The 27,309-nt window shown below is 37.0% G+C and overlaps 1 long non-coding RNA gene across 1 annotated transcript in view; it reads right to left on the bottom strand.

Annotated features, from left to right (window-relative positions):
• Window positions 1–424: 424 nt before the first annotated feature.
• Window positions 425–27,309, bottom strand: part of LOC132433837 (uncharacterized) — a 135,760-nt gene continuing 108,875 nt past the window's right edge. The window contains exon 4 of the long non-coding RNA XR_009521216.1: window positions 425–678. This is a non-coding gene — a long non-coding RNA (uncharacterized lncRNA). The remainder of the gene's footprint in view (window positions 679–27,309) is intronic.

A 27,309-nucleotide genomic window follows, 5' to 3' on the forward strand; every position in this document is an offset into this window, starting at 1 on the left:
TCTGTTAATGGTCACTTAGTCTGCTTCCATATCTTGGTAATTGTAAATAATGCTGCTATGAACATTGGAGTGTATGTATCTTTTCAAATTAGTGTTTTCATTTTTTTGTTTGTTTTGGATATATACCCAGGAGTGGAATTGCTGGGTCATATGGTAGTTCCATTTTTAGTTTTTTGAGAATCCTCCATACTGTTTTTCACAGTGGCTGCACCAATTTACATTCCCACCAACAGTTTGTGTCATCTTCAATTTCTTTCATCAGTGTCTTATAGTTTTCTGAGTACAGATCTTTCACCTCCTTAGGTAGATTTAATCCTAGGCATTTCATTCATTTTGATGCACTGGTAATCTTACTGAGTCCCAAGCTCGTACTGCTCGCCACATGACAGGCCAATCAAATCAAGAGACAAGTTGTTGGGCAAGGAATAGCAACTTTATTCAGAAAGCCAGCAGAGAAGATGGTAGACTAGTGTTCCAAAAAACCATCTTGCCTGGGTTTGTATGCTAGTTTCTTTCATAGAGCAAAGAGGGGGAAGTGAGGAGATAAAGTAAAAAAAAAAGGCAATAAGATGTTGCAAATATTTCCTAGTTCCAGCCAGACTCTGGAGGGGGTGGATGTTAATTTCTTCTTTCCTGCAGCCATGCATAGGTGGGCCTGGTCAGGATGTTTCCTGTGAGCTAAACAAAGGTATTTTAGTTTAAGCTCAGGCATAGGAGGCAGGGTTCCCGGAAATAGGCCATTATGTATACTTTAAGCTATAGGCAGCATCCCTTTAGTGACTAACTTGTAGCAAAAGCACTAAAATACAAAGGTTAAAGTAAAAGAAACATCCAATATGGAGTCAGATGTGTTCTTCCCTCTTACAGTAAATGGAATTGTTTCTTTAATTTCTCTTTCTGATAGTTCATTGTTAGTATACAGAAATGCAACAGATTTCTATATATTAATTTTGTATCCTGCAACTTTACTGAATTTATTGATAAGCTCTAGTAGTTTTCTGGTGGCATCTTTAAGATTTTCTGTGTATAGTATCATGTCATCTGCAAACAATGACAGTTTTCATTCTTCCTTTGCAACTTGGATTCCTTTCTACTAGATGTAATCTTTTTTTTAAAAATAAATATATTAAATTGCAATGAAGAGTAACCCCTGCTTGCAACAACTAGAGAAAGCCCACACACAGCAACGAACACAACACAGCAAAAAAAAAAATTTTTTTTAATAAATAAATTAAATAAATAAATTTTAAAAAAGGAGACCCAGGTTTCGTACACTCACTCACATATCCATTGTCTTAACACATATTAAATAAATCTTACATGAATCTCTGCTCTCAGTGCTATGTACTGCTCTCAGTGCTCCTACGGTTAATATGTGGATTTTAACAATCAAGTATGTAATTAGGAAAATAACAGTGTGACAGAGAACTTTAAAGAAGATAATGATTCCTTTTCACTTTACTTTTACCTACAAGAGGTATTGAAGAGCTTCGGGTGGTAGAGAAATCACCTCCACCTCAGGACATTTTGAGAAGTTTCAAAAGAAAAGTTGAATTTGAGGTACACCTTATAAGAGAGGTAAGATTTCTTTAGGTACCAAGGGAATAAGAGTGTGTTGGTTGGAGTGAATAGAAGAAACTAAAGTGGGAATGACACATAATGATAGCAGTCATTTATTTAGTGCTTACTATTTGTCAGGTAATTTATCTCCTATAATTCTCACAATGACCTTAAATCCTCATTCAGTAAATGGGGAAACTCAAGATCAAAGATACTGAGTAATTTGCTGTAGACCACACAGCTCTGAGGTAACAGAGGCTGAATTCATTCCTCAGAGCTCTCTGACTCTTGATTAAAAGAGTCACCTACCTAGATCTCTTGTTCCTGGATCACAATTCATACTAAAGAGAACTCAACTTTAAGACTCAAACTATTCTAGGGAAGTCTGTAAGTGAAAAACCACATGTGCCAGTAGCTAAGCAATGTCTTGTTTCAATGCAGAAATGATATTTACAGTGAAACTGACCTTTCTTGTATGTAAGAGATTCAATACAGGATTCCATTTACTATGGCAGGATATGAAATTAACTCATGAGATTTGAACTTCCTGGTACTTTCAAACCAAGACTTAAAAAAACCCTGAAATTTACAACAAGCATGTTACAACTGGTGACTAAATGGGAGCACTGGGAGAAGTACAGTTGTAACAAAAGAGTTTAGATAACTTTTTATTACATTGGACTGTCTCCCTGCCTTAGTTCAAGGTTCTGATATTAGATTTCACTGGGGAAAAAATGAATTGAGATAACATCAGATAAAGCAGCATATTGTGAAAATTATGCATGGGATATCCCTATGAAATGAAATATTCCCCATCACTTAAACTAGAGTTGTATTAGAAGTATAAAGGCTTCCCATAAAATACATACAATGTGGTCTAGCTCATATAACTTTGATTATATTTTCATCAGTCAAAACTGATGAAATTTAATTCAAAATTTATTCAAAACTTAATTCAAACTTAATTTGGAAGGTGAAATGTAAGTGTGTATGCAAAACTTTGGATTTAACACTGTAGTGATTATGGTAGCCTAAAAATATAGAGACCTGCAATTTAGAAAATGTTACTGTGGTTGAGGATTAAAGAAGCAAAGGAAATCCACTGCTTTACTCTGACTCACATTTTCTACACAGGAAGCTTAAATTCATCTCATGCACGTGCGCGCGCGCACACACACACACACACACTTTCAAGTAACTTTTGTATTCTACTAGGTAGATGCATGCTGGAATTAATTACTTTTGTCAGCCAAAGACAGCACCAATGAACATTCTCAAATGTTACCTTATCACACAAAAAAGACCTACAATTTTTATTATGATCTTTTTGTCTCTTTTTGTAGACACTTATGATGAAATTTCATCTTTAGTGATGGCATTCATTGCAGTATTAGGAAAGGATATTTTCTCTTTTGGAGATAAATGGTGAGTTGACATTTTTGAGTCTCACTGGATTAACACAGAACCAGCTAGGGAAAAAAAAAGTTGAAAATGAAAAGTAGAATATAAGAAGTTCAGATAAAGCTATCCTTGAGTTGACAGTTTGCTATGAAAATCCATTTCCTTAGTTCTTTTAATTTAACTAGAAATCTTTCAGTAAAGCTCACTATTTAATAAAATGGTTTTATGATATACAAAAAATGATGATGTGATATCTAAGGGCTAATTTTTAAACTAATATGGGAAATTTTTTCTTGAATCCAATGTTATCATTAAATATAATTTAACAACTCCCTGATAATGAAAACTAAAACTAACATTGTACCAAATGTAGTTATAATGGCTTATAGAACAGGAAGATATTTCTCTTGGATATGCATATATTTTATATTGAATGAATCAAAAAGTATGTGTGTACCTGCAATCCTACACTGTAATGCACGTATTCCTTTTAAAATAATGGCTTCCTGTATAATTCAGTTCATTGACATTTAAGCAGCACAAACTTTGTAAAACAAACCAGGTGCGTTGGAGTGATCAAAAAAAATAGGCATAGTTTGTGTTTCCAGGGGATATTTAATCTCTTTTGTTTCACAACCAAATTCAGTGCTTTTCAACTTTTAGTGAACATCAGACTCATGTGTGTGCCAGTCTAGGATTTGATTTTACTTTTCTTACAAGCTATTATATTAGTCTGTTACTTTTCCATGGATGCTGGTAGGAGACACGAGACTCCAAGTTCAGAGATAAAGGGCTTTGTTACTCACAATGTAGCAAACAGTATGTGAACATCAACAAGCGCTTCATTTCCTTGCCCCATATTCTCCAGAAGTGATGTAGAGTGCCCTGAAGCATGCCTGCACATGATCCATGTTGCTAGAATCCAGGTGACTGAAACAGAATTATGTTTCAATCTCCTAGCTTCCCTTTTGGCCAGGCTGCCACCCAGAGGGTGTACCAGTCAGGCCTACCTGAGGTTACTGGTAGGAGAAAGACACACATCATGCCCAGGAATAGTCAGGGAAGAATCCTGAATTTTCAAAATAGTTTTATATATTTCACCTCCCCTTTCCTGTGATCATTACCCAGGAGGAAGGCAAGAGGAGATCAACCCATCCTGAGATGGCCACATTCAGTGATCACACTGTTTTACCAGGAAGAGACAAGGTCGATAGAGTCAGAAATAATTTTTAGATGATTGTTTTTTAAAATGCATTCTACCTCTCAATGATGCCAGCAGCCTGAAGATGATAAGGGCCATGAATGTACATCAAATACCCTGATAATCAGCCTATTTTTCAGTGGCCTTTAGGACAAAAGGCAAACCATTGTCAAACTGTAGATGGTTTGGAAAGTGGAACACGGCACAATTTAGATTTTAGAGTCATAGTTCGGTGGCCAGATTTTACTGATTGGACTGGAACAGCAACCCTACGACCAGAAAAAGTGGTGACAGTCATGAAGTACCACAGATATCCTTAAGATAGGGATCAAAGATTCCATGTAGTCAATTTGCCAGAAGGTAGAGGCAATGACTCCTGCAATGTGTCATTCCACTTGTGAGTCAGATGGGTCAACTTTTGGCAAGAGTCACAAGTTTGGCATAAAGTAATAACTTCTAGATCAGAAACATACAATTCTTTATGAACAGTCTATGAAAGTGGAGGTATTGCCATGTCCAGTCTAATGATAAATTTAGGTAGTGATGGTGGCCATCTGATCAGCAGCTTGATTCCAGTTGGTCTCATTAGAGAATGGGCCCTTACCACAGACATCTACATGAGTAACTGACTGCCAGCTGAGATTTGTTTCCACAGTTCATGGCTCAAAAAAAAGGGTGCCTTTAATCCACCAGTCTGAGGTCTTCCAAGTGGTAGACCAGATACCTGGGATATTGGCAACAACCCAAGAATTAGTAAAAATGTGAAAAGATTCATCAAGGATAGTATTGGCCAGGGCTATTAAGACTACCTTGAGTTCTGAACACTGAGTAACCACATCCACCTTTGTTTACAAATATCTAGCACTAAGACTGAATACCAGTAGCAACCCAATGAACACGATTAAGTATTTTTTTTTAATTTTATTTATTTATTTACTTTTGGCTGCTTTGGGTCTTCATTGCTGCGTGCAGGCTTTCTCTAGTTGTGACGAGCGGGGGCAACTCTACATTGCAGTGTGCGTGCTTCACAATGCGCGTGCTTCTCGTTGCGGTGGCTTCTCTTGTTGCAGAGCATGGGCTCTAGGCATGCAGGCTTCAGTAGTTGTGACACAAAGTAGTTGTGGTGCACGGGCTTAGTTGCTCCACGGCATGTGGAATCTTCCCGGACCAGGGCTCGAACCCATGTCCCCTGCATTGGCAGGTGGATTCTTAACCACTGCACCACCAGGGAAGTCCTAAGTTTTAATTTAGCTGAGCTATCAGTAAATCAGGCCTAGAAATTTAGAAGAACACCTGTAAGTCAAAGACCCCCATTGGGCCCGCACTGTTGCTTCATGAAGGCATTGGAGTTGAAGATAATATTTCCTCCAAAGGTGTAGCTGCCTGTTTCTGATGTAAGGACAAAATGCTTCTCCAGCCAATCCAGCTGCGCTCTTGAGTGTACCATTTCCATTCATCTAGTGAGGCTTGTTGGGTTCCTTCCTTGTCAGTAAGCCTGGACATCATTTTATGTGTTTATTGTCTATTTCTACTGATTTTCTGTGGATTGTCTGTATTATTTCCCCACTTTTCTATTCAGTTGTTCACACCCGTATTGCTTTGTTGAAGTTTTTTTATATTGTTTTCCAATCTTTCATTGCTTGTCATTTATGGCATCTTTCACTATACAAAATTGATAATGTCTATAGAGTCAAGTCTATCATGTTATATCTAGATGCCTTCTGGGTTTGGTGCATCACCTCAAAGATACTCTTCTACTTCAATATTATTAAGACATTTCTGTATGTTTTCTTCCAAATATTGTTTGAATTTTTAGTCCATCTAGATTTCATTTTTATATATGATGATTAGTATTCAAACTTTATTTTCTTCTAAATAGTCAATATCCTAACAGCATGCATTTTATTATTCTTCCATTCCCCACTGATTTAAAATGCCTCCTAATTTTCATGCAAAAATTCCAAATATGCTGGAATATATATTCCAAATATATTTTGGACTCTTCATCTGAGTCTAAAATATTAACACAAGACTGTGGACAGGGCAGGGAAATAATTATGTGGTATTGTTTTGAAATGAATAGTAATTTTTAAAGCTATTGCCTTGTAGCTCATAATGTCATTGCATTTCTCAAATCATGCTTAAATGTGCATTTTTTTCATTTTCTTTATAATGTTACAAGGAGTATTATTAATAGAGCTTACATTAAATTTAGGAAAAGACAGAATAAAATTTAGTTTTTATAAGCAACTATTCAATAGCAAAAACAGAGTCAATCTTAAAGCATCCTAATAACTAGGATCAGTAAGAAAAAACACTGCTTCATTCTATATTCACATTTACTCCAATGTTGGAAAATCAAAGATGTGAGTGAAGCTAAAGATGATTAAGGATATGTATTTTCTTATTGTTACTTTTCTTTATTTTTGTGTCAAGACCAAAAGCTACTGAAGTCCATATAATTGGCTTTTCAGTCTTAAGTGAAGGAAATATTCAACACTTATTATATTTAATTATGGATTACAGAGGTTTCATCATCACCAAGGAGGTAACTTCTCTAACTTACATGAAATCCCCCCAATAAATCCTATATTAATTGACTATTGATATTAGATTATATTTCAAACTTAATTCCTGCTACTTGGTTCTTGAGTTTAGCCTTCAATCATGTGTATAGAATGTAGTCATTCATAGTTTAACATTGGCTATCCTAAACCATTCTAACAAGATGGAGGCTTGCTTGCCTTTCTTTTAGGATAGAGAGTGCATGCTCGGCACTCTTTGCCTAATTATGTCATTTAATTTTCACTATATTCCAGTCAATTAGATTTTGTTATTGTTCACTTTACTGATGGGGAAAACCACAGTCAAAGAGATTAAGTGATCTGCCCAATGCCAAGAGCTAACAAAGAGCAAATTTGAAATTTAAAACCTTATCTGTCGTCTTCTGAAGTCCATGATATCACTGCTGTATCATCGTTCAAATTAAGCTTCAAGGGACTAGCTTACAGGTGTACACCAATAGCTCTGAGCAATAACCCTGTGGATTGAATGAATGGGAGTGGAAAGCTTACAAAGCCAAGACACAGACATTTTCATTACTTCTGGGCACAGATCTATTAAGAAGAGTCAGAAATTTGTCATGATTTTGTTTTTAAATTCAAAGCATGTGTTCAAAATACATGTTCAAGAGTTACTTAGATCATTTCTCCCAGGCCCCCTTTTCAAGACCACTTATGTTGTTTACTGGACTATAGCTTGGCTCCTTTGTTTTCATTTATGAACATGTAAAAATCTCACGGGGACATGTTACTTCCTTCCCTTTTTCTACCCTGTTTCCTTCCACTCAGTTGCCATAGGTAAGCAATTTCTTTAGCTCTGATTTATACTTTCACTTCTCTTTTTAAAAAAGAAGCTAAAGCAGATACATGTATATTTTCTTATTTCAAACATTATCTCTTTAAAATATAAGCTGAGTTACTTACCTGCTTAAAACCCTCCAGTGGCTTCACCTTACTCTTGTGATAAATCCAAACTCCTTCTGTGATCTTCTAGAACCTAAATTATCTGCTATTTACTAACTCTCTGACTTCCTTTTCTAGCATTCTACCCTTGGTCATTCCACTATATCTACTTGAATACACACATACTCATCCTTGCTCATGGTCTTTGAACTTGCTAAACTCTGCCTGCAATGCTCTTTACATTGTTCACCCTCTTACATTTTTGCATTATCTGCTCAAATCTCACCTAAAAGAGGACCTCTCTGGCAACCCCATTATCATGCTCTATACCCTACCTTGCTTTGGTTGTTTTTCATAGCATTTGACACTACCCAACCTTTCATTATACATTTATTTGCTAGGTGATTGTTATCAGTACCACTCACTATAATTTAACCCCTGTGAGGCAAGAACATTGTATTGCTCATCATTCTATCACCTGTGCTTGCAACAGTGCCTTCAAATAGTGGGTGATCAAAAAATATTTGTTAACTGTGTTGATAAACTAATGAATCAATAGTTCCTCCATGTCTCATTTTTTCCTTATTAATCTCATGCTGCCACCCTTTTGTCTATGAGTTATGTTAAAAAAATAAGACTCTATGTTTTCTATTTCATTGTTCCACTTGTCTTCAGTATTCCCATTGAGTCTTGCTGCTTCTATTGCTTTTTAGAATTTTGCAATCATGTTTTCCCTTTCCATGCAATTATCCTTCCTGATGTCATAATTTCCCTCTTTGAGCCTGTCTTCCTCTAGCAATGTCTTCTGCCTTGCTGAAAATAAAAGACTTTCTAACATCCTACCTTCTATCTTGCAGAAACATCATTTCAAAGGATAGTTATTTCTCATTCCTCAGATTGATTCTCTTGAACTGCTGAAGCATTTCTCATCCTAGTGATTTTTTTCTCTTTGTACATCTTTACAGAGGCAGATCTGTGCTCATGCGGTCTTGTGAATTGGGATGGGTTCTCCAAAAAGACTGTGTATTTCTGGTAGAATCTCCCAGGCCAGGGGGCAGTTAAAGAGAGAAGGAAAATGTTTGATTTGTTGTGATTTAACTTTGCCAATTTGGACATCAAGGTGTCATATGGAAAGAATATGGAAGGAGGAAGTGTTCCTTCTAGAGGCTTTTTTTTACTATAGAGCAGCATCTCTTTGCTGAAGGAGGTCCTGATAAGTGTGTTGCGGGCAACTAGCTGGGCCACTTTCTCTCTAGGTTAAATGGTCACTCTTTCAGCAAGACTACTGCCCCATGAGTATGCCATGCATGGAGTAAACATACTTTTTAAAAAAATCTTTGCTCTTTTATCTATAGCTTTCTCAAGGATATTGGTAAAGTGAAATTGTTCCCCCAATATACAATAACCTACTGTGTGGACCACTTTCACCACATATTCCTGCACTTCTAGCTAAGGATGTACTAGTAGTGTCCATTTCAGATACTGAAGGAGTTCCTTGCATGTACTTTTCAGTTTCCTGGTTTACAGACTAAAATAGACTTCCCGATATTTTTATATACCTTTCCCAAGTTCAGGGAGAATCTGGAGGAGAGGTGCCAATTAAAGATTATGTTCAAGTCACCAAAGTTAGTTGCCTAATTGCTTTTATTTTAACGTTATATAAAAATAAAGAGAATGGTATAAGCAGACCTAGATACCCACCTTCCAGCTGGTTTACATATCAAATATAATTTACCTGGTGATGGTATTTGTGTTCACATATTACAAGACTGAGAATTTTAGATCTGTTACCAACCAGGGTTCTTGGCCTCCTTAATCAATAGAAATTGATAAGAGGCCAGACAAGAAATTCAGGCGGGGCTTCCCTGGTGGTGCAGTGGTTGAGAGTCCGCCTGCCGATGCAGGGGACACGGGTTCGTGCCCCGGTCCGGGAGGATCCCACATGCCGCGGAGCGGCTGGGCCCGTGAGCCATGGCCGCTGAGCCTGCGCGTCCGGAGCCTGTGCTCCGCAACGGGAGAGGCCACAACAGTGAGAGGCCCGCGTACCGCCAAAAAAAAAAAAAGAAATTCAGGCAAGGCTTTATTGGGCCTCCTGCTGCAGGAAGTAAGAGCAAGAACAAGAAACAGGTTCCCTTGCTTGCTGGCTGTCCAAGGCGGGCAGCAGGCTGCTTCCTTATATGGACTGAGGGTAGTGGCAGGTCCAGGGGTCAGGCCGGAGGGGTGCTTAGATGGCTTGCCTACCCCTTTGGTGGTGGTTTGTGTGCAGGGGGCATATGTGATACCCTGCTTTTGCTCCCAACACCCTTGTTTTGCTCCTGGCTCTTCAGAAGTGGCAGTTGGGTTTTTGATCTCTTTGTGTCTTTTTGTCCAAAATTTGCCCAACTGCGCATGTATGCAGTTATTTTTAGTCCCTTATAGTTTCTTTGTATTTTATTGCTTGAGGAGACATGTGTCCAGGTGCAAGCACTGGGTCACAAGTTCCAGTCCCAACCTGTCTCAGATCCATTTTCCCATACCTTGTTTGTGATAAGAATAATATGTTACCTGGCTCTTGTTTCGATCCTGAACATAACAGTATCTCAGAGCCAAGAGTTGCCTTTACCAAATGAATGCTCCTAGTAATAAAAAGGAAGCAATTATTAGTGAGAAGAGTGTATAAAGAATGAATAGTAATTTTCAAAATGTTAGAGGAAATGAATTAAGTTGGTACATTCCATCTGTTTTTCCTCTTGTTCTATACTCTTACTGTGCCCTAGAAGGCTGAGGAAAGGGAATGAGATAAATTCACAGGGGGAAGTGTTTCTCAAGACCTGCTTTGTTACTTTAAATTAACCCATCCACCCATGACCCAGTGGCTAGGAGTCCTAACACAGTATGTAGATATTGCAAATCCTTTCTCAGCCATTCCACTGGGCTCCCATTACTTTACTACTCTATCATTTTCCAGTCCTGACTGATTTCTGTCCTTCTCCTCTCCTTTTAGGTTCTGGTCACACACTCTTGGCTCTCACAGTAAAACTGATTTCTCAGGTTTTGATCCCTCAGGTTGTCTGAGCATTTGGGATGTCCTCATCTTCTGGCTCCTGGTGCTAGATTTAGCTGCTTCTGTTAAATTTTTATTTCTGATTCAGAGAGCAGGGTATGGGTACATAAGGGCATAGACAAAGCCAGAATGTCTGGATTTGAAAGCTGTCTTCACATTTAGCCAACTGAGCATCCTGGGCCAATAACTTTACCTCTCGAGTTTCCTTAATTGCAAAATGGTGACTATATAATAGTATGAACCTTATAGGCTTGTTTCAGGATAGAAATAAGATAATATTGGTGAAGTGCCTAGTACAGTGGTAGATGCATGCCAATTGTTATAACTATCTTGTAAGTAAATGAAAAATAAAATAGTCCGTTAACCCAGCCCGGCTCCTACCGGGTGAGAAGCAAACTAGATATTTCTTTGTTTCATGTTTTCAACAGAAAGCCCTAGTTATTAAGGCTAAATCATTTTCTGCTTTGGACTTATCATTTTCCAAACCAGCTGCTTTTCTCTCTGACTGTCTATGTCATGCTTCCAGAAAGCCCCAAACTTGGCACTGAACAGCAATGAAATGAATGTTTGCAGAGTTTAACATAAAATGACTTACAAACTACAAGGACTTTGCATTTAAAGGAATATAAAATTTACAGACAACATACAAACTGGACACTTCATAGGGTGTTTTCCTCAAGTGCACCTGAAAGCCAGGGCAACAGGACTGTAAATCCCCCTGTAAATAAATAAGATACCTGATTTCAAGTTGAAAGATTAACTCTACTCTTGAATAAAGCAGACACGTCTGCTTTATTCAAGAAAGTTACTTTCAGTGTTCATTTGATTCCCATGCCTCTTAAGTTTCAGCAAATAGGAACATCCAAAACACTTTTCACTTTCACACCTCATTCTCAATTAGCCTAATTCTGGACTGGATTTCAGTTTCTCTCAATTTGGAATATCTGATTGTTCCTGAATTGCTGGAACCTTACAAGATCCAGATGAGCTCGTCTGTATTGCCAAGTTTCTGTTAAGGTCAAGTTGACATTTTGGGTTTTTTCCAAGTTCAGACATTACCCCAAAATTGAAAATAGCTCTCCCTATTTCAAATTAGCTTAATTAACATTTATTAACACCTAATTCTCATTGATTCCTTTTTAAAGTTCTATCAAATATTTTAATTCTAGAAAGTTTTGCTCTCACTTGTCTTTTTTTTTTTAACATCTTTATTGGTGTATAATTGCTTTACAATGGTGTGTTAGTTTCTGCTGTATAACAAAGTGAATCAGCTATACATATACATATATCCCCGTATCTCCTCCCTCTTGCATCTCCCTCCCACCCTCCCTATCTCACTTGTCTTTGATGAGTTTCTTTTTCCACTTGAGATTATTTAAACTTTTTTAAGATTACCTCTTGAAATACATTGATTTGAGGAATGAACATCTGTCTTTTATCATTAGTTTGTAAGGGATTATGCAAATGCTGGTTCTGTTTTCACAAAAAGGAAGAGAAAACATGTGAATCAAAAGATTCAGCAAGAGTTCTGTATAATGTAACTCTAGTCAGATGTGATGTCTTCTGAGTCAGTTACAGGAAAGAGAGGGTAGAAAGAATGAGGAACCCAATTCTGACCTTTTGGAAAGACCTTGTATCAGGATGAACTCTAAAATGTAGAGAAATACTAAAGTAAACGTTACAATAAATTCTCCCACAATATAACAAAGAGAATCATTGATGCAATAAATGTTGGAACTTATCTGTTTACTTGATGTCCAAAAGAATCAACAATATTCTGTTTAGTGTGTGGTAAGCAAATTTGTTAAGTAACAATTCTTTCAAGTTTTAACATGAATTTTTTTGTATAAGAATTTATTTGAATCAAAGCAGCTACTCTGTTCTCTTGCCTTATTAATCTCTCTCCCTCCAGTTCCCAATCCATTTGCCAACATTTATGACTACTGGCATCTAGTGGGTAGAGAACAGGGATTGTGCTAAATATCCTACAATGCATGGGACACCCTCCACAACAAAGAATTATCTCAACCCAAATGTCCATAGTGACAAAATGAAGAAGCCCTGAATTAGGTGTTTACAAATATAGTTAATCAAGAAAACAAGGTAACCATAACCAAGAACTCACGACATTTCGAGAAACTCTCCTCACCCTTTGGCAACAAAACAAGACTGACAGAAATTGCAAAATGCCATTCCAGAAATAGGACATATGTAGCCACAGTTATGTTTCCTTTCCACTCTTCTCCTTGGTTTTCCTGCTATAGGATTTTGGAGGATGGAGGTGAGGTGGTGGTTATAATGTGTTTAAAGTGTTTTGTAATCTTTAGAGAGCTATACAGATATAAGGAGCTATTGTGAAGATAAAAGCCCAGAGCACCTTTCAACAGGCTTCTTTGTTGTCTGATGCTGTTGCAGTTTGTACAGCCACTACTCCTGGCTATTTTATTTAACCTATAGGTCATTCCCTTTGAGCATAATCTGTATCCTAACTCCTTTTGCCTAGTACTGCCTCGTGGAATTTTCAGCACAAAGCATACTGAGGCGGTTTTGGCATTAAGCTCTATTTTTCTGAAATGTTAGAGGTTGAATTTCAAATTCTATACAGATGAGTAAAACCCAGTTATTCTCCAGTAACAATATTTCCTACAGATGTATCTCCTGGCAGCTGGTAGGGCAGACAGCCATTGTTGCTTCAATCTGATCAAGTTTTTTGAAGGGTTTTTGTACCACCCAACTGTCTCCAGGCCTCTGAATCATGATTTCGCAGGAAGACTTCCCATTGCTTACTCTAGGGCTTTCAGAAACAACTTCCTTAGTAGCTCCAGATGGAACTTGAAGATCAAATAAAGCAGCAAATATTAGAGGGAATATGAACCTCTGCTTCACTGGTGGTGTATGTGTGTGGGCGGGGCGGGTGAGAGAATATATTATCATCGCAGCCAGAGCAAACATCCTTACTGATTAGAAACGGGACTAATTTTAAGGCAGAAGGACTACCCCTGCAACCTGTATAAGCAGGTAATTTATGTAATGTTGACCCTAAACCCCTTAGACACAGAGATTTCTCTACTGTCCACATCTGTTACTTCATATCAAAAATGACCCATATCCTAGGGGAGGAGCTATGACTCAAACCTTACCTCTGTGTTGCTAATTCTGAGAAAGAAATTTTTCATATCTGGGCCAGATTCGGGCTATTCGAATAATTATACTTCCTGGTTCTAGATTTTGGTGAGGCATTGTGGATTAGAGATCAAGAACATCTAGGAGCAGTTAAGACTGATTTATCTTTAAATGCTTTATACTTTATATATAAAGTATATAAAATGCTTTATATATACTCTCTTTCCCCAGAGAATTCCCCAGCATTCTCTGGGGAAACAGGGCTATTTGTCTTTTCTAAAAATCTAAGGCAGTATCACTGGTGTTCCTCTCACAGAGATGGCCCCCGACCTTTCACGGAGCCAGTTCATGTGCATTTGAAATATGACAATCCGGCTGGTCTGTTCTCCCATCTCCTAAATCTGAGAAAAGCACTTCTTGTTTTGGAAATTCTTGGCTTCCTTAGTGTCCACTTGAAGGGGAAATACATTGATGCTTTTTTTTTCTTTTTTTTGCAATGGATGCAGTAAATGGCTATTTAATTTCAAATTAGATTTCTTTATACTTCATAGATTCCAAACAAATGATTATACAGCTCCTGTCATTTTAGTACATTAACATAAAGCACCTTATCTTGATAATACTGAGAGAAATGCATTAGAACAAATCACAGGATAAACATCAGATTCCAAAGTGACGTGACGCCATTTTTTGAGTTGTTATATGTGGGCATAATTTTCTTGGCTAGTCTTTTTTTTTTTTAATACGTCTTTACTGGAGTATAATTGCTTCACAATGCTCTGTTAGTTTCTGTTGTACAACAAAGTGAATCAGCCGTATGCATACATATATCCCCAAAAAGACATAAAGTTGAGAGTAGAATTGAAGTGAGGAACATTTTTCAGAAATAAATGAAATGAAATGAAATGGAAATTTAAAGTACCTGATGGCAATTCTGTGGCATAGTGTGACCTCTGTGCTTTGATGATAACTAGTACGAGTCTAGAGCAGAGGCTACAAACTCTATGCCACTAACTCCCTGTGGCCATCAATAGTTTGAATTCCTATGGGAGCATATGTATATGTATAACTGATTCACTTTGTTATAAAGCAGAAACTAACACACCATTGTAAAGCAATTATACCCCAATAAAGATGTTTTAAAAATAGTTTGAATTCCTTATATTTCCACTCCTTTTCACTTAAAATAAAATTCTTCCCAAATTAATATTCATATTTATGCTTATCTCCTTCCCTCAAATTTCAGAGAAAGTGGTAGCATTCATTCCTCCTTTACAAAGAAAATCTTTCACCTGTGTTTTCAATCCCATCCCTTCAGCCATCTCCAGGGCCTTGTTCTAATTATTCCCCATCTCCTCTACTTTCTTTTCATTTGTCTTTTTATTGAGGTACAATAACATAAAATAAGGCATCAGATTGATCATAAGTATGCAACTTGATATTTTTACATATATATCCATGTACTCAACACATTACATATATAAAACATATATGCATATTCTATATACACAACACACACACACACACACACACGTACACATATCCATGTAATCAACATTTCCAACACTCCAGCAGGCTTTCTCTTGCCCAAACAGCATATACAATCCCTCAAAGGAAACTACTATTCTGATCTCTATCACCATAGGTTGTTTTTGCTTTCTTCCTAATTTCATAATTTAATTTCAACATAATATTATATACTCTTATGCCTGCCTTCTTTTGCTCAGCTTATGTCTGTATCAATCAGTCATGTTAGGGTGTGTAGGAATAGCCCATTCTTTTTCATTGCCCTACATAACTGCAGTGAACGGATACTTTGTGATTTATTTCTCTCTCCTACTGTTCATGAACACTACTGTTGTTTTCAGTATGAGGTTTTAGAATGAGGCTTACAAGTAATGTTGTCATGAACATTCTAATACAGGCTTTTGGTGAATACATTCACTCATTTCTTTTGTAGATCTACTCAGAATAGAATCAAAGGTTCAAAGATATATAGAGATATACATAGATATCGATATAGCTATGTTTTGTGTGTGTGTGTGTGTGTGTGTGTGTGTGTGTGTCTTCCACCATGGAACAGGCCCAGACTAGCCTGCTAGATGATGAGGGACACATGGCCAAGTCATCCCCTGCCTTACCTGACATAGAGCCAACAATCAGACATGTGAAGGAGGCCATCTGGAACTAACCAGAGAAAGAAAATTTAAGATCAGATCTGAAGCCTAATAGGAGTTAGCCAGCAAGTCTCTCTGTGCCAACCAGTGCCCAATATCAAGCCAGGAACTGCCTCTCAAAGAAGGTGGGCTGGTGTCAGACGTGTAACAAGACCCTCCTCAGGAGGATAGTAGTTATGTATAATGCCTGCACTAAAAGATCGGTCCACATGCTTGTCATCTCTTGGTATTACCAATTCTTCATTTTATCCATTCAGGTGAAATATAATGGTATCTCATTGTGGTTTTAATTTGCGTTTCCCTGATGACTTTGTATGCTGAGTTTCTTTTTATATACATTTTGGCTATCAGGATCTTTTTTTATGAGGGGCCTGTTCAAGTTTTCTGCTCATTTAAAAAAATCTGAATTGTCAGTGTCATTCTTCTAATAGTTTTAAATATAATTTGAAATTAGGTTTGTGTCAGATACATGTATTGTGAATATCTTCTCTCAGTATACAGCCTGCTTTATAATTTTGTCTTTTTAGAAACAGAAGGTTTTTTATTTTAAATGAAGTCCAGCTTACAAAACTTTTATTTTATGGATAGTGCTTTTGTGTCCCACTTCATACATTTTCATCTACTTCAGATCACAGAGGTGTATCTAGAAGCTTTATTGTCTTACCCCTCTCTTCGAAGTCTGTATCTTTTGCAATGTGTATTACGTGTTATGAAGCAGAGGTCACGATTTAGTTTTGAATATACATACCTAATTGACCCAATAAATAGGTTTCCAAAAACCATTTATTGGAAAAATGAGCTTTATGCTCCTGAATTACCTTGGGGTCTTAGTTGTGTATCAGGTGAACATGTAAACTTTGTCTGGTTCTGGAAACTCTATTCTTGTTCTATTAGTGTATTTGTTTGTCTTTGAATCAATACCACCCTGCCTTTACTTCTGTAGCTTTATAATAATTTGTGATACCTAGTAATGGAAATCTTCCAACATTGCTGTTCTTCAAGATTTCCTTGGATATTCTAGGTCCTTCGATTTCCATATAAATTTTAGAATCAGCATTTCAATTTCACACTATTGCAATGAATATATATCAAGCTGGAGAGAGCTGGGATTTTAAAACCATTGAGTCTCTTAATATATGAAGATAATACTTTCTCCATTTATTTAGATCTTTGATTTCTCTCAGAAATAACATGTAGTTTTTTGGTTGAGGTCATGCACATCTTTTGTTAAAGTCATTTCTAGGTGTTCAATGTTTTGATGTTTTGTAAATAGTATTTGTTTTCAAATTGAATTTTCAAATTATTTATGTCTAGTATCTAAAATACATTTGATTTTTTATATTGACCTTGTATCTAGTAACATTGCAAATTACCTCATTAATACTATGGTTTTGGATTTTTTTCTAAGAAAAGTACACTTTTTCTAAGTAGAATCAAGTCATCTTTAAAAAATAGTTTTAATTCTTCCTTTTCAATCTCTATAGATTTATTTATTTTCATTGTCTTACTGCACTGGATAGAACCTCCACTAGGACTTATAAAAGTTAGGCTTCTACCCTCCCACAGAGACTCGGGGACAGGGGCCCTGTCTTCAGGTGTTGATTGTAACAAAAAACACATTCATTTGGCAGCTTTGAACTTTCCCAGGCAGGCATTTTGAAGGGGATAGGGTCATGCGAGGGATAAGACTTTAGCGGCTGGAAGCCATGAGAGAGTTTAGAGAGCGTCTTTGTCACTTCTTACAAGAAATATTCATGCTTGCATCTTCACTTTTTGATTTTTTTTTCTCAACCAACTATAATATGGTTTGGATTTCCATTATCCATTCAAATGATTTTTGTGGTTTTCAAAACAAAATGGACACGTTTTTGTTTTGTGACCATTCTGCCGATCTTGTCTCCTTTAGCTACCACTTCCTTCTTGAAATTTTTTTCTCCCTTGCCTACAGAAACGCATGTCTTATAATTCTTCTAGCTCTTCAAATGCTTCCTTTTTTTTTTTTTTTTTTGATCAGTCAGGATTATACCTCTTAAAAACTAGTGTTTACAAGGGTTTCATCCTCAGCATTTGCTGAACTCCTTATCACTCTACGATAGCCTGGGCTTTCCCAGAACCTAAGCTTTAATCCCTCCTGAAGTCCAGACATATTTCCAGTCACCTGGTAGAGAGCTCCTAGCTGGGTGGATCTCTGTAAGGCTGTAATGGACATCAAGTTCTTCATTGGTACTATGTCTTTGTAATTACTTTACCTGCTTCTTAGTAGATTATTCTCTTTTCCTTCAACCAGTTCATGCCTGAACTCAATGTTCAGCAATCCAGATTTAACGCAAATATTATCTCTTGTGGGAAGCCTTTCCTAACCCTCTGAGGCTGATTTATAGTCTTTCCTTGTTTTGTCCTAGCATAACCCTTTGTTCATATTTCAATCGTATGACTTATTACAGTTATTGAAATTATTGACTTATTTTTGCTCCAACAAAATATTTGTGGTAGCTTGCCTTTATTTAACATCTCTCTTAAAACAGGATTCAATCTTTGGATGTTGAGTTAGACTAAAACCTCCTTCCAGTTCCTTGGGTGTTATGACTTCGTTAGTCCATATTTCTATCCCTAGAACCAAATTACCTGTCTTGCATTTGGAAAATGACCAATACGGTATTTTTTTTTTTGCGGTACGCGGGCCTTTCACTGCCGCGGCCCCTCCCGCCGCGGAGCACAGGCTCCGGACGCGCAGGCCCAGCAGCCCACGGGCCCAGCTGCTCCGCAGCACGCGGGATCCTCCCGGACCAGGGCACTAACCCGCGTCCCCTGCATCGGCAGGTGGATTCCCAACCACTGCGCCACCAGGGAAGCCCTAATACAATATTTTTTAATGAATGGCCACTAAGTGGCCTGTGAATAGAGGAAGGTATTCAAGGTTATCTTCTCTCACCACAATCTTGCCTGAATTTTACGGTGCTGAAGTACAGAGAAACAAAAGAGGAAAGCACAGTATAGGCATCTTTAACATCACTGAATAGTAAGACTTATGAAGAAGTTTGCTAAGCACAGCCTGGGACTACTGAGATCCCCCGGAAGACTCTGGTTTTCATATGGGTGACTGCCACCTACTGGACAAGATAGGGATATTTTGTTTGTATTTGCAGAATCTGCACATTTTTAAGTCACCGATTTCAATTTCAATATGTTTCTAAGTTCAGCTTATCTTTATTTAATGTGCCTCATTTAGAACAGGACTCAAGCATTAGATTTTGAACTAGATTAGTGTTTCCTTTCAATTCTAAAATTTACATTTCATAAGGCCACGGTGTAAATAAAATAAATGCATTCATCCTTACGTGAATGAATCAGTTAAAGAGTTATTCACTGATTTTACTAATTTGCAAGTGTTTAATGTTTTATCTTCAAGTTTCATCTTTACTTCTAATTTTAATAGCACCTAGACTTTTCTTTCTTTCCGAGACATTGTCAGAAACATGAAAATTTTAAAGAATTTTTGGTGGTGTTGTTGGGTTCTTTGGAATATCGTCCCATATGCCTAATATTTTCAGCTCAAAACTTGATTCTTCAAAGTCAACCAATATTTTGTTTCCTGGACTTCTAACTACCATCTTGACCTCATCTCCATCCTGGAATTAGTAACTAAACATTTTCTTTGTTCTCTGTCATTCAACTTCCTCCTTCTCACATGGGCTTTGCTGCTCTTCTTCTCTTTAAAATATTTTAAGGCTGACATGGCTGAAACAGAATATGCGCTAATATAACCCTTCTTTCAATTTGAATTAAATAATACTCATTTTCAATCCATTTTGTTCTTTCTTGTCATCACTGTGTCCTATTCACTTAGCAAACCTACTAGCATGTTTAACATCAATATTTATCTTTTACAACTGCACATACAGGAAACAATTTATGAAATAAGGCAATTTTCTTTACAACACATAAATTTGAAAAATTAAAACATATATAGTTTAAATGTCAAATATTTCCCAAATATCTTACAATTTGGAGAATAAGTTATTCATAAAGAAAAGTACAGTATTATTACAGTAATAGTGTGTAATATCTATGAAGTGATTAAGATGTGACAAGATTTCTGTTAAATGCTCAAAAGGCATCATTTCATTTAGTCTTCAAAACAAGTTTATGAAGTTAGTACTTCTAATTATTCCCATTTTACAGATGAGGTTACTGAGGCTTAGAAAAATTAAGGAATGTGTCCAAGATCACATAGCATGTTGGAAGAAAAGCTATATGCCTTGCACCTTGCTCATGCTACTAGACTTATCCAGTTTTCCAGTTAAATAAATGTTAACTTTAAACAGGCGGTAGAAGGTCATAGTGATCCTGAATGAAGATGGAACTAATGCTAACAACTTTCAATTTATCATTTTCCATTACTCAACTGTCATTTGAAATAAGGATGTCCTAGTATTTTTTAAACTAAATCCAGTCCCCAGTTTTCTGGTTTTCCTTTGGACAGAGTGGACAGTCCATCAAATAAACTGTTGGCAAAATGGCCTTAAGATATATACTCGTCAAAAGAACAACCTGCCTCTTCAACAAGAAAATAGTGGACCCTCTTTAAAAATCCAGCTGGTAGCAGAGTACTTGGGCATTTAGGAAACAACTTCAGGTGAAAGGTAAGAATCTTCATGCAATATAAAGTGACATTTTCAGGAACCAAGATGACGGAGTAGAAGGATGTGCTATCACTCCCCCTTGCAAGAACACCAGAATCACAACTAGCTGCTGGACAATCATCGACAGGAAGACACTGGAACTCACCAAAAAAGATACCCCACATCCAAAGACAAAGGAGAAGCTACAATGAGATGGTAGGAGGGGTGCAATCACAGTTAAATCAAATCCCATAACTGCTGGGTGGGTGACTCACAGACTCGCAAACACTTATACCACAGAAGTCCACCCACTGGAGTGAAGGTTCTGAGCCCCACGTCAGGCTTCAAAACATGGGGGTCTGGCAATGGGAGGAGGAATTCTTAGAGAATCAGACTTTGAAGCCTAGTGGGAATTGATTGCAGGACTTCGACAGGACTGGGGGAAACAGAGACTCCACTCTTGGAGGAAACACACAAAGTAGTGTGTTCATCGGGATGCAGGGGAAGGAGCAGTGACCCCAGGGGAGACTGAACCAGACCTACCTGCTAGTATTGGAGGGTCTCCTGCAGAGGCAGGGGGTGGCTGTGGCTCACCGTGGGGACAAGGACACTGGCAGCAGAAGTTCTGAGAAGTACTCCTTAGCGTGAGCCCTCCCAGAGTCTGTCATTAGCACCACCACAGAGCCCAGGTAGCCTCCAGTGTTGGGTTGCCTCAGGCCGAACAACCAACAGGGAGGGAACACAGCCCCACCCATCAACAATCAAATGGATTAAAGTTTTACTGAGCTCTGCCCACCAGAGCAGCAGTCAGCTCTACCCACCACCAGTCCCAGCCATCAAGCCTCTTAGATAGCCTCATCCACCAGAGAGCAGACAGCATCATCAAGAAGAACTACAATCCTGCAGCCTGGGGAACAAAAACCACATTCACAGAAAGACAGACAAGATGAAAAGGCAGAGGGCTACATACCAGATGAAGGAACAAGATAAAACCCCAGAAAAACAACTAAATAAGGTGGAGATAGGCAACCTTCCAGAAAAAAAATTCAGAATAATGATAGTGAAGATGATCCAGGACCACGGAAAAACAATGGAGGCAAAGATCGAGAAGATGCAAGAAATGTTTAACAAAGACCTACAAGAATTAAAGAACAAACAAACAGAGATGAACAATACAATAACTGAAATGAAAACTACACTAGAAGGAATCAATAGCAGAATAACTGAGGCAGAAGAACGGATAAGTGACCTGGAAGACAGAATGGTGGAATTCACTGCTGCAGAACAGACTAAAGAAGAAAGAATGAAAAGAAATGAAGACAGCCTAAGAGACCTCTGGAACAACATTAAACGCAATGACATTCTCATTATAGGGGTCCCAGAAGGAGAAGAGAGAGAAAAAGGACCTGAGAAAATATTTGAAGAGATTATAGTCAAAAACTTCCCTAACATAGGAAAGGAAATAGCCATCCAAGTCAAGGAAGCACAGCAAGTCCCACACAGGATAAACCCAAGGAGAAACACGCTGAGACACATAGTAATCAAATTGGCAAAAAATAAAGACAAATTATTGAAAGCAGCAAGGGAAAAATGGCAAATAACATACAAGGGAACTCCCATAAGGTTAACAGCTGATTTCTCTAGCAGAAACTCTACAAGCCAGAAGGGAGTGGCATGATATACTTAAAGTGATAAAAGGGAAGAACCTACAACCAAGATTACTCTACCTGGCAAGGATCTCATTCAGATTTGATGGAGAAATCAAAAGCTTTACAGACAAGCGAAAGCTAAGAGAATTCAGCACCACCAAACCAGCTCTACAATAAATGCTAAAGGAACTTCTCTAAGTGGGAAACACAAGAGAAGAAAAGGATCTACAAAAACAAACCCGTAACAATTAAGAAAATGGTAATACAAACATACATATTGATAATTACCTTAAATGCAAATGGATTAAATGCTGCAACCAAAAGATACAGGCTCACTGAATGGATAGAAAAACAAGACCCATACATATGCTGTCTACCAGAGACCCACTTCAGACCTAGGGACACATACAGACTGAAATTGAGGGGATGGAAAAAGATATTCCATGCAAATGGAAATCAAAAGAAAGCTGGAGTAGCTATACTCATATCAGATAAAATAGACTTTAAAATAAAGAATGTTACAAGAGACAAGGAAGGACACTACATAATGATCAAGGGATCAATCCAAGAAGATATAACAATTATAAATATATATATGCACCCAACATAGGAGCATCTCAATACATAAGGCAACTGCTAACAGCTATAAAACAGGAAAACGATAGTAACACAGTAATAGTGGGGGACTTTAACACCTCACTTACACAAATGGACAGATCGTCCAAAATGAAAATAAAGAAACAGAAGCTTTAAATGACACAATAGACCAGATAGATTTAATTGATATTTATAGGACATTCCATCCAAAAACAGCAGATTACACTTTCTTCTCAAGTGCACAAGGAACAGTCTCCACGATAGATCACATCTTGGGTTACAAGTCAAGCCTCAGTAAATTTAGGAATATTGAAATCATATCAAGCATCTTTTCTGACCACAACACTATGAGATTAGAAATGAGTTACAGGGAAAAAATCGTAAAAACCACAAACACATGGAGGCTAAACAATACGTTACTAAATAACCAAGAGATAACTGAAGAAATAAATGAGGAAATCAAAAAATACCTAGAGACAAATGACAATGAAAACATGATGATCCAAAACCTACGGGATGCAGCAAAAGCAGTTCTAAGAGGGAAGTTTATAGCTATACAAGCCTACCTCAAGAAACAAGAAAAATCTCAAATGAACAATCTAACCTTACACCTAAAGGAACTAGAGAAAGAAGAACAAACAAAACCCAAAGTTAGCAGAAGGAAAGAAATCATAAAGATCAGAGCAGAAATAAATGAAATAGAAACAAAGAAAACAATAGCAAAGATCAATAAAAGTAAAAGCTGTTTTTTTGAGAAGATAAACAAAATTGATAAACCATTAGCCAGACTCATCAAGAAAAAGAGGGAGAGGACTCAAATCAATAAAATTAGAAATGAAAAAGGAGAAGTTACAACAGACACCGCAGAAATACAAAGCATCCTAAGAGACTACTACAAGCAACTCTATGCCAATAAAATGGACAACCTGGAGGAAATGGACAAATTCTTAGAAAGGTATAACCTTCCAAGACTGAACCAGGAAGGAACAGAAAATATGAACAGACCAATCACAAGTAATGAAATTGAAACTGTGATTAAAATTTTTCCAACAAACAAAAGTCCAGGACTGGATGGCTTCACAGGTGAATTCTATGAAACATCTAGAGAAGAGCTAACACCCATCCTTCTCAAACTCTTCCAAAACATAGCAGAGGAACGAACACTCCCAAACTCATTCTATGAGGCCACCATCACCCTGATACCAAAACCAGACAAAGATACTACAAGAAAAGAAAATTAGAGACCAATATCACTGATGAATACAGATGCAAAATTCCTCAACAAAATACTAGCAAACAGAATCCAACAACACATTAAAAGGATCATACACCATGATCAAGTGGGATTTATCCCTGGGATGCAAGGATTCTTCAACATATGCAAATCAGTCAATGTGATACACCATATTAACAAATGGAAGAATAAAAACCATATGATCATCTCAATAGATGCAGAAAAAGCTTCTGACAAAATTCAACACCCATTTATGATAAAAACTCTCCAGAAAGTGGGCATAGAGGGAACCTACCTCAACATAATAAGGGCCATATATGACCAACCCACAGCAAACATCATTCTCAAAGGTGAAAAACTGAAATGAATGGTGAAAAAATGAAAGCATTTCTTCTAAGATCAGGAAGAAAGCAAGGATGTCCACTCTCACAACTATTATTCAACATAGTTTTCGAAGTCCTAGCCACGGCAATCAGAGAAGAAAAAGAAATAAAAGGAATACAAATTGCAAAAGAAGAAATAAAACTGTCACTGTTTGCAGATGACATGATACTATACATAGAGAATCCTAAAAATGCCACCAGAAAACTACTAGAGCTAACCAATGAATTTGGTAAAGTAGCAGGATACAAAATTAATGCACAGTAATCTCTTGCATTCCTATACACTAATGATGAAAAATCTGAAAGAGAAATTATGGAAAAACTCCTATTTACCACTGCAACGAAAAGAATAAAACACCTAGGAATAAACCTACCTAGGGAGACAAAAGACCTGTATGCAGAAAACTATAAGACACTGATGAAAGAAATTAAAGATGATACCAACAGATGGAGAGACATACCATGTTCTTGGATTGGAAGAATCAATATTGTGAAAATGACTATACTACCCAAAGCAATCCACAGATTCAATGAAATCCCTTTCAAATTATCAACGGCATGTTTTACGGAACTAGAACAAATCATCTTAAAATTTCCATGGAGACACAAAAGACCCCGAATAGCCAAAGCAGTCTTGAGGGAGAAAAACGGAGCTGGAGGAATCAGACTCCCTGATTTCAGACTATACTACAAAGCTAGAGTAATCAAGACAATATGGTACTGGCACAAAAACAGAAACATAGCTCAATGGAACAAGATAGAAAGCCCAGAGATAAACCCACACACCTATGGTCAACTAATCTATGACAAAGGAGTCAAAGATATACAATGGAGAAAAGACAGTCTCTTGAATAAGTGGTGCTGGGAAAACTGGACAGATACATGTAAAAGAATGAAATTAGAACACTCCCTAACACCATACACGAAAATAAACTTAAAATGGATTTGAGACCTAAATGTAAGACCAGACACTATAAAACTCTTAGAGGAAAACATAGGAAGAACACTCTTTGACATAAATCACAGCAAGATCTTTTTTGATCCACCTCCTAGAGTAATGGAAATAAAAACAAAAATAAACAAATGGGACCTAATGAAACTTAAAAGCTTTTGCACAGCAAAGGAAACCATAAACAAGACAAAAAGACAACACTCAGAATGGGAGAAAATGTTTGCAAACGAATCAATGGACAAAGGATTAATCTCCAAAATATATAAACAGCTCATGCAGCTCAATATTAAAGAAACAAACAACCCAATCCAAAAATGGGCAGAAGACCTAAATAGACATTTCTCCAAAGAAGACATACAGATGGTCAAGAAGCACAGGAAAAGCTGCTCAGCATCACTAATTATTAGAGAAATGCAAATCAAAACTACAATGAGGTAACACCTCACACCAGTTAGAATGGGCATCATCAGAAAATCTACAAACAACAAATGCTGGAGAAGGTGTGGAGAAAAAGGAACCCTCTTGCACTGTTGGTGGGAATGTAAATTGATACAGCCACTATGGAGAACAGTATGGAGGTTCCTCTAAAAAACTAAAAATAGCATTACATATGATCCAGCAATCCCACTCCTGGGCACATACCCAGAGAAAACCATAATTCAAAAAGACACATGCACACCAATGTTCATTGCAGCACTATTTACAATAGCTAGGTCATTGAAGCAACCTAAATGTCCATCAACAGACGAATGGATAAAGAATAAGTGGTACATATATACAATGGAATATTATTCAGCCATAAAAAGGAACAAAACTAAGTCATTTTTTGAGACGTGGACAGATCTAGAGACTGTCATACAGAGTGAAGTAAGTCAGAAAGAGAAAAACAAATATCGTATATTAACGCATGTATGTGGAACCTAGAAAAGTGGTACAGATGAGCCAATTTGCAGGGCAGAAGTTGAGACACAGATGTAGAGAACAGATGTGTGGACACCAAGGGGGGAAAACCGTGGTGGGGTGGGGATGGTGGTGTGCTGAATTGGGCGATTGGGATTGACATGTTTACCCTGATGTGTATAAAATTGATGACTAATAAGAACCTGCAGTATAAAAAAACAAATAAATGAAACAACTAATAGTAAACTTTCTTGGGGTTATTTGTATGGAAATATGTTAATATAAGTGTTTCAGACATTACATGAAATTTCTAAAAATCTTATATGTTCTGGTATAATGTTATAAGTCATAATTCTAGTTGTTACTTTAAAATGTATATCTCAGAAATAACTAAATTTCCTTGTCAATTGCATTATTATGAACTTTCATCAAATCTTTAACCGTGGTCATTTTTAAGTCTTTTGTCATTTACAGACAATTCTGGGTGTACTCTAATGCTTTTGCAAATATGTTCCTATAAAAGGGTTTCATCTTCAAGGAATTCAGTGAAAAGACTCTGACAAGTACAGGTTTTTGGTAACTGACTATACTGCTGAACTGAATGAATAAGCATTTTCAGAACTCTAATGGAAAACTGATGAACTCATAAAAGTGCTAACAACAGATCAAGATGAAAAAAAAATTACATGGGACTGAGTGAACTGATGAGGATGATTATAATTTTTGTGACTTTCTGTTCGAATTAAAAAAATTGACATTTTCACATTGTATATAAATTTACCCTGTAGCATGTCTTCTTTTATAAACCTGTATGATTTTATTTACTCAGAAATATTTCACGCTAATTTTTAAGTTTATTCCAAAATTAACTTTATTTTTAGTCTTCCTGAAATTTCCTTGGAAGTTCATTTTTATATATCTCAACTGGGATTTCTTCCTCAATCTTTATTAGCATCTTTATCACAAGGATAAAGATTAGTGCTTTTTTTGCAAGTTGGAAAAT

Source organism: Delphinus delphis, chromosome 11 (assembly GCF_949987515.2).
Source record: "Delphinus delphis chromosome 11, mDelDel1.2, whole genome shotgun sequence".
NCBI lineage: Eukaryota > Metazoa > Chordata > Mammalia > Artiodactyla > Delphinidae > Delphinus > Delphinus delphis.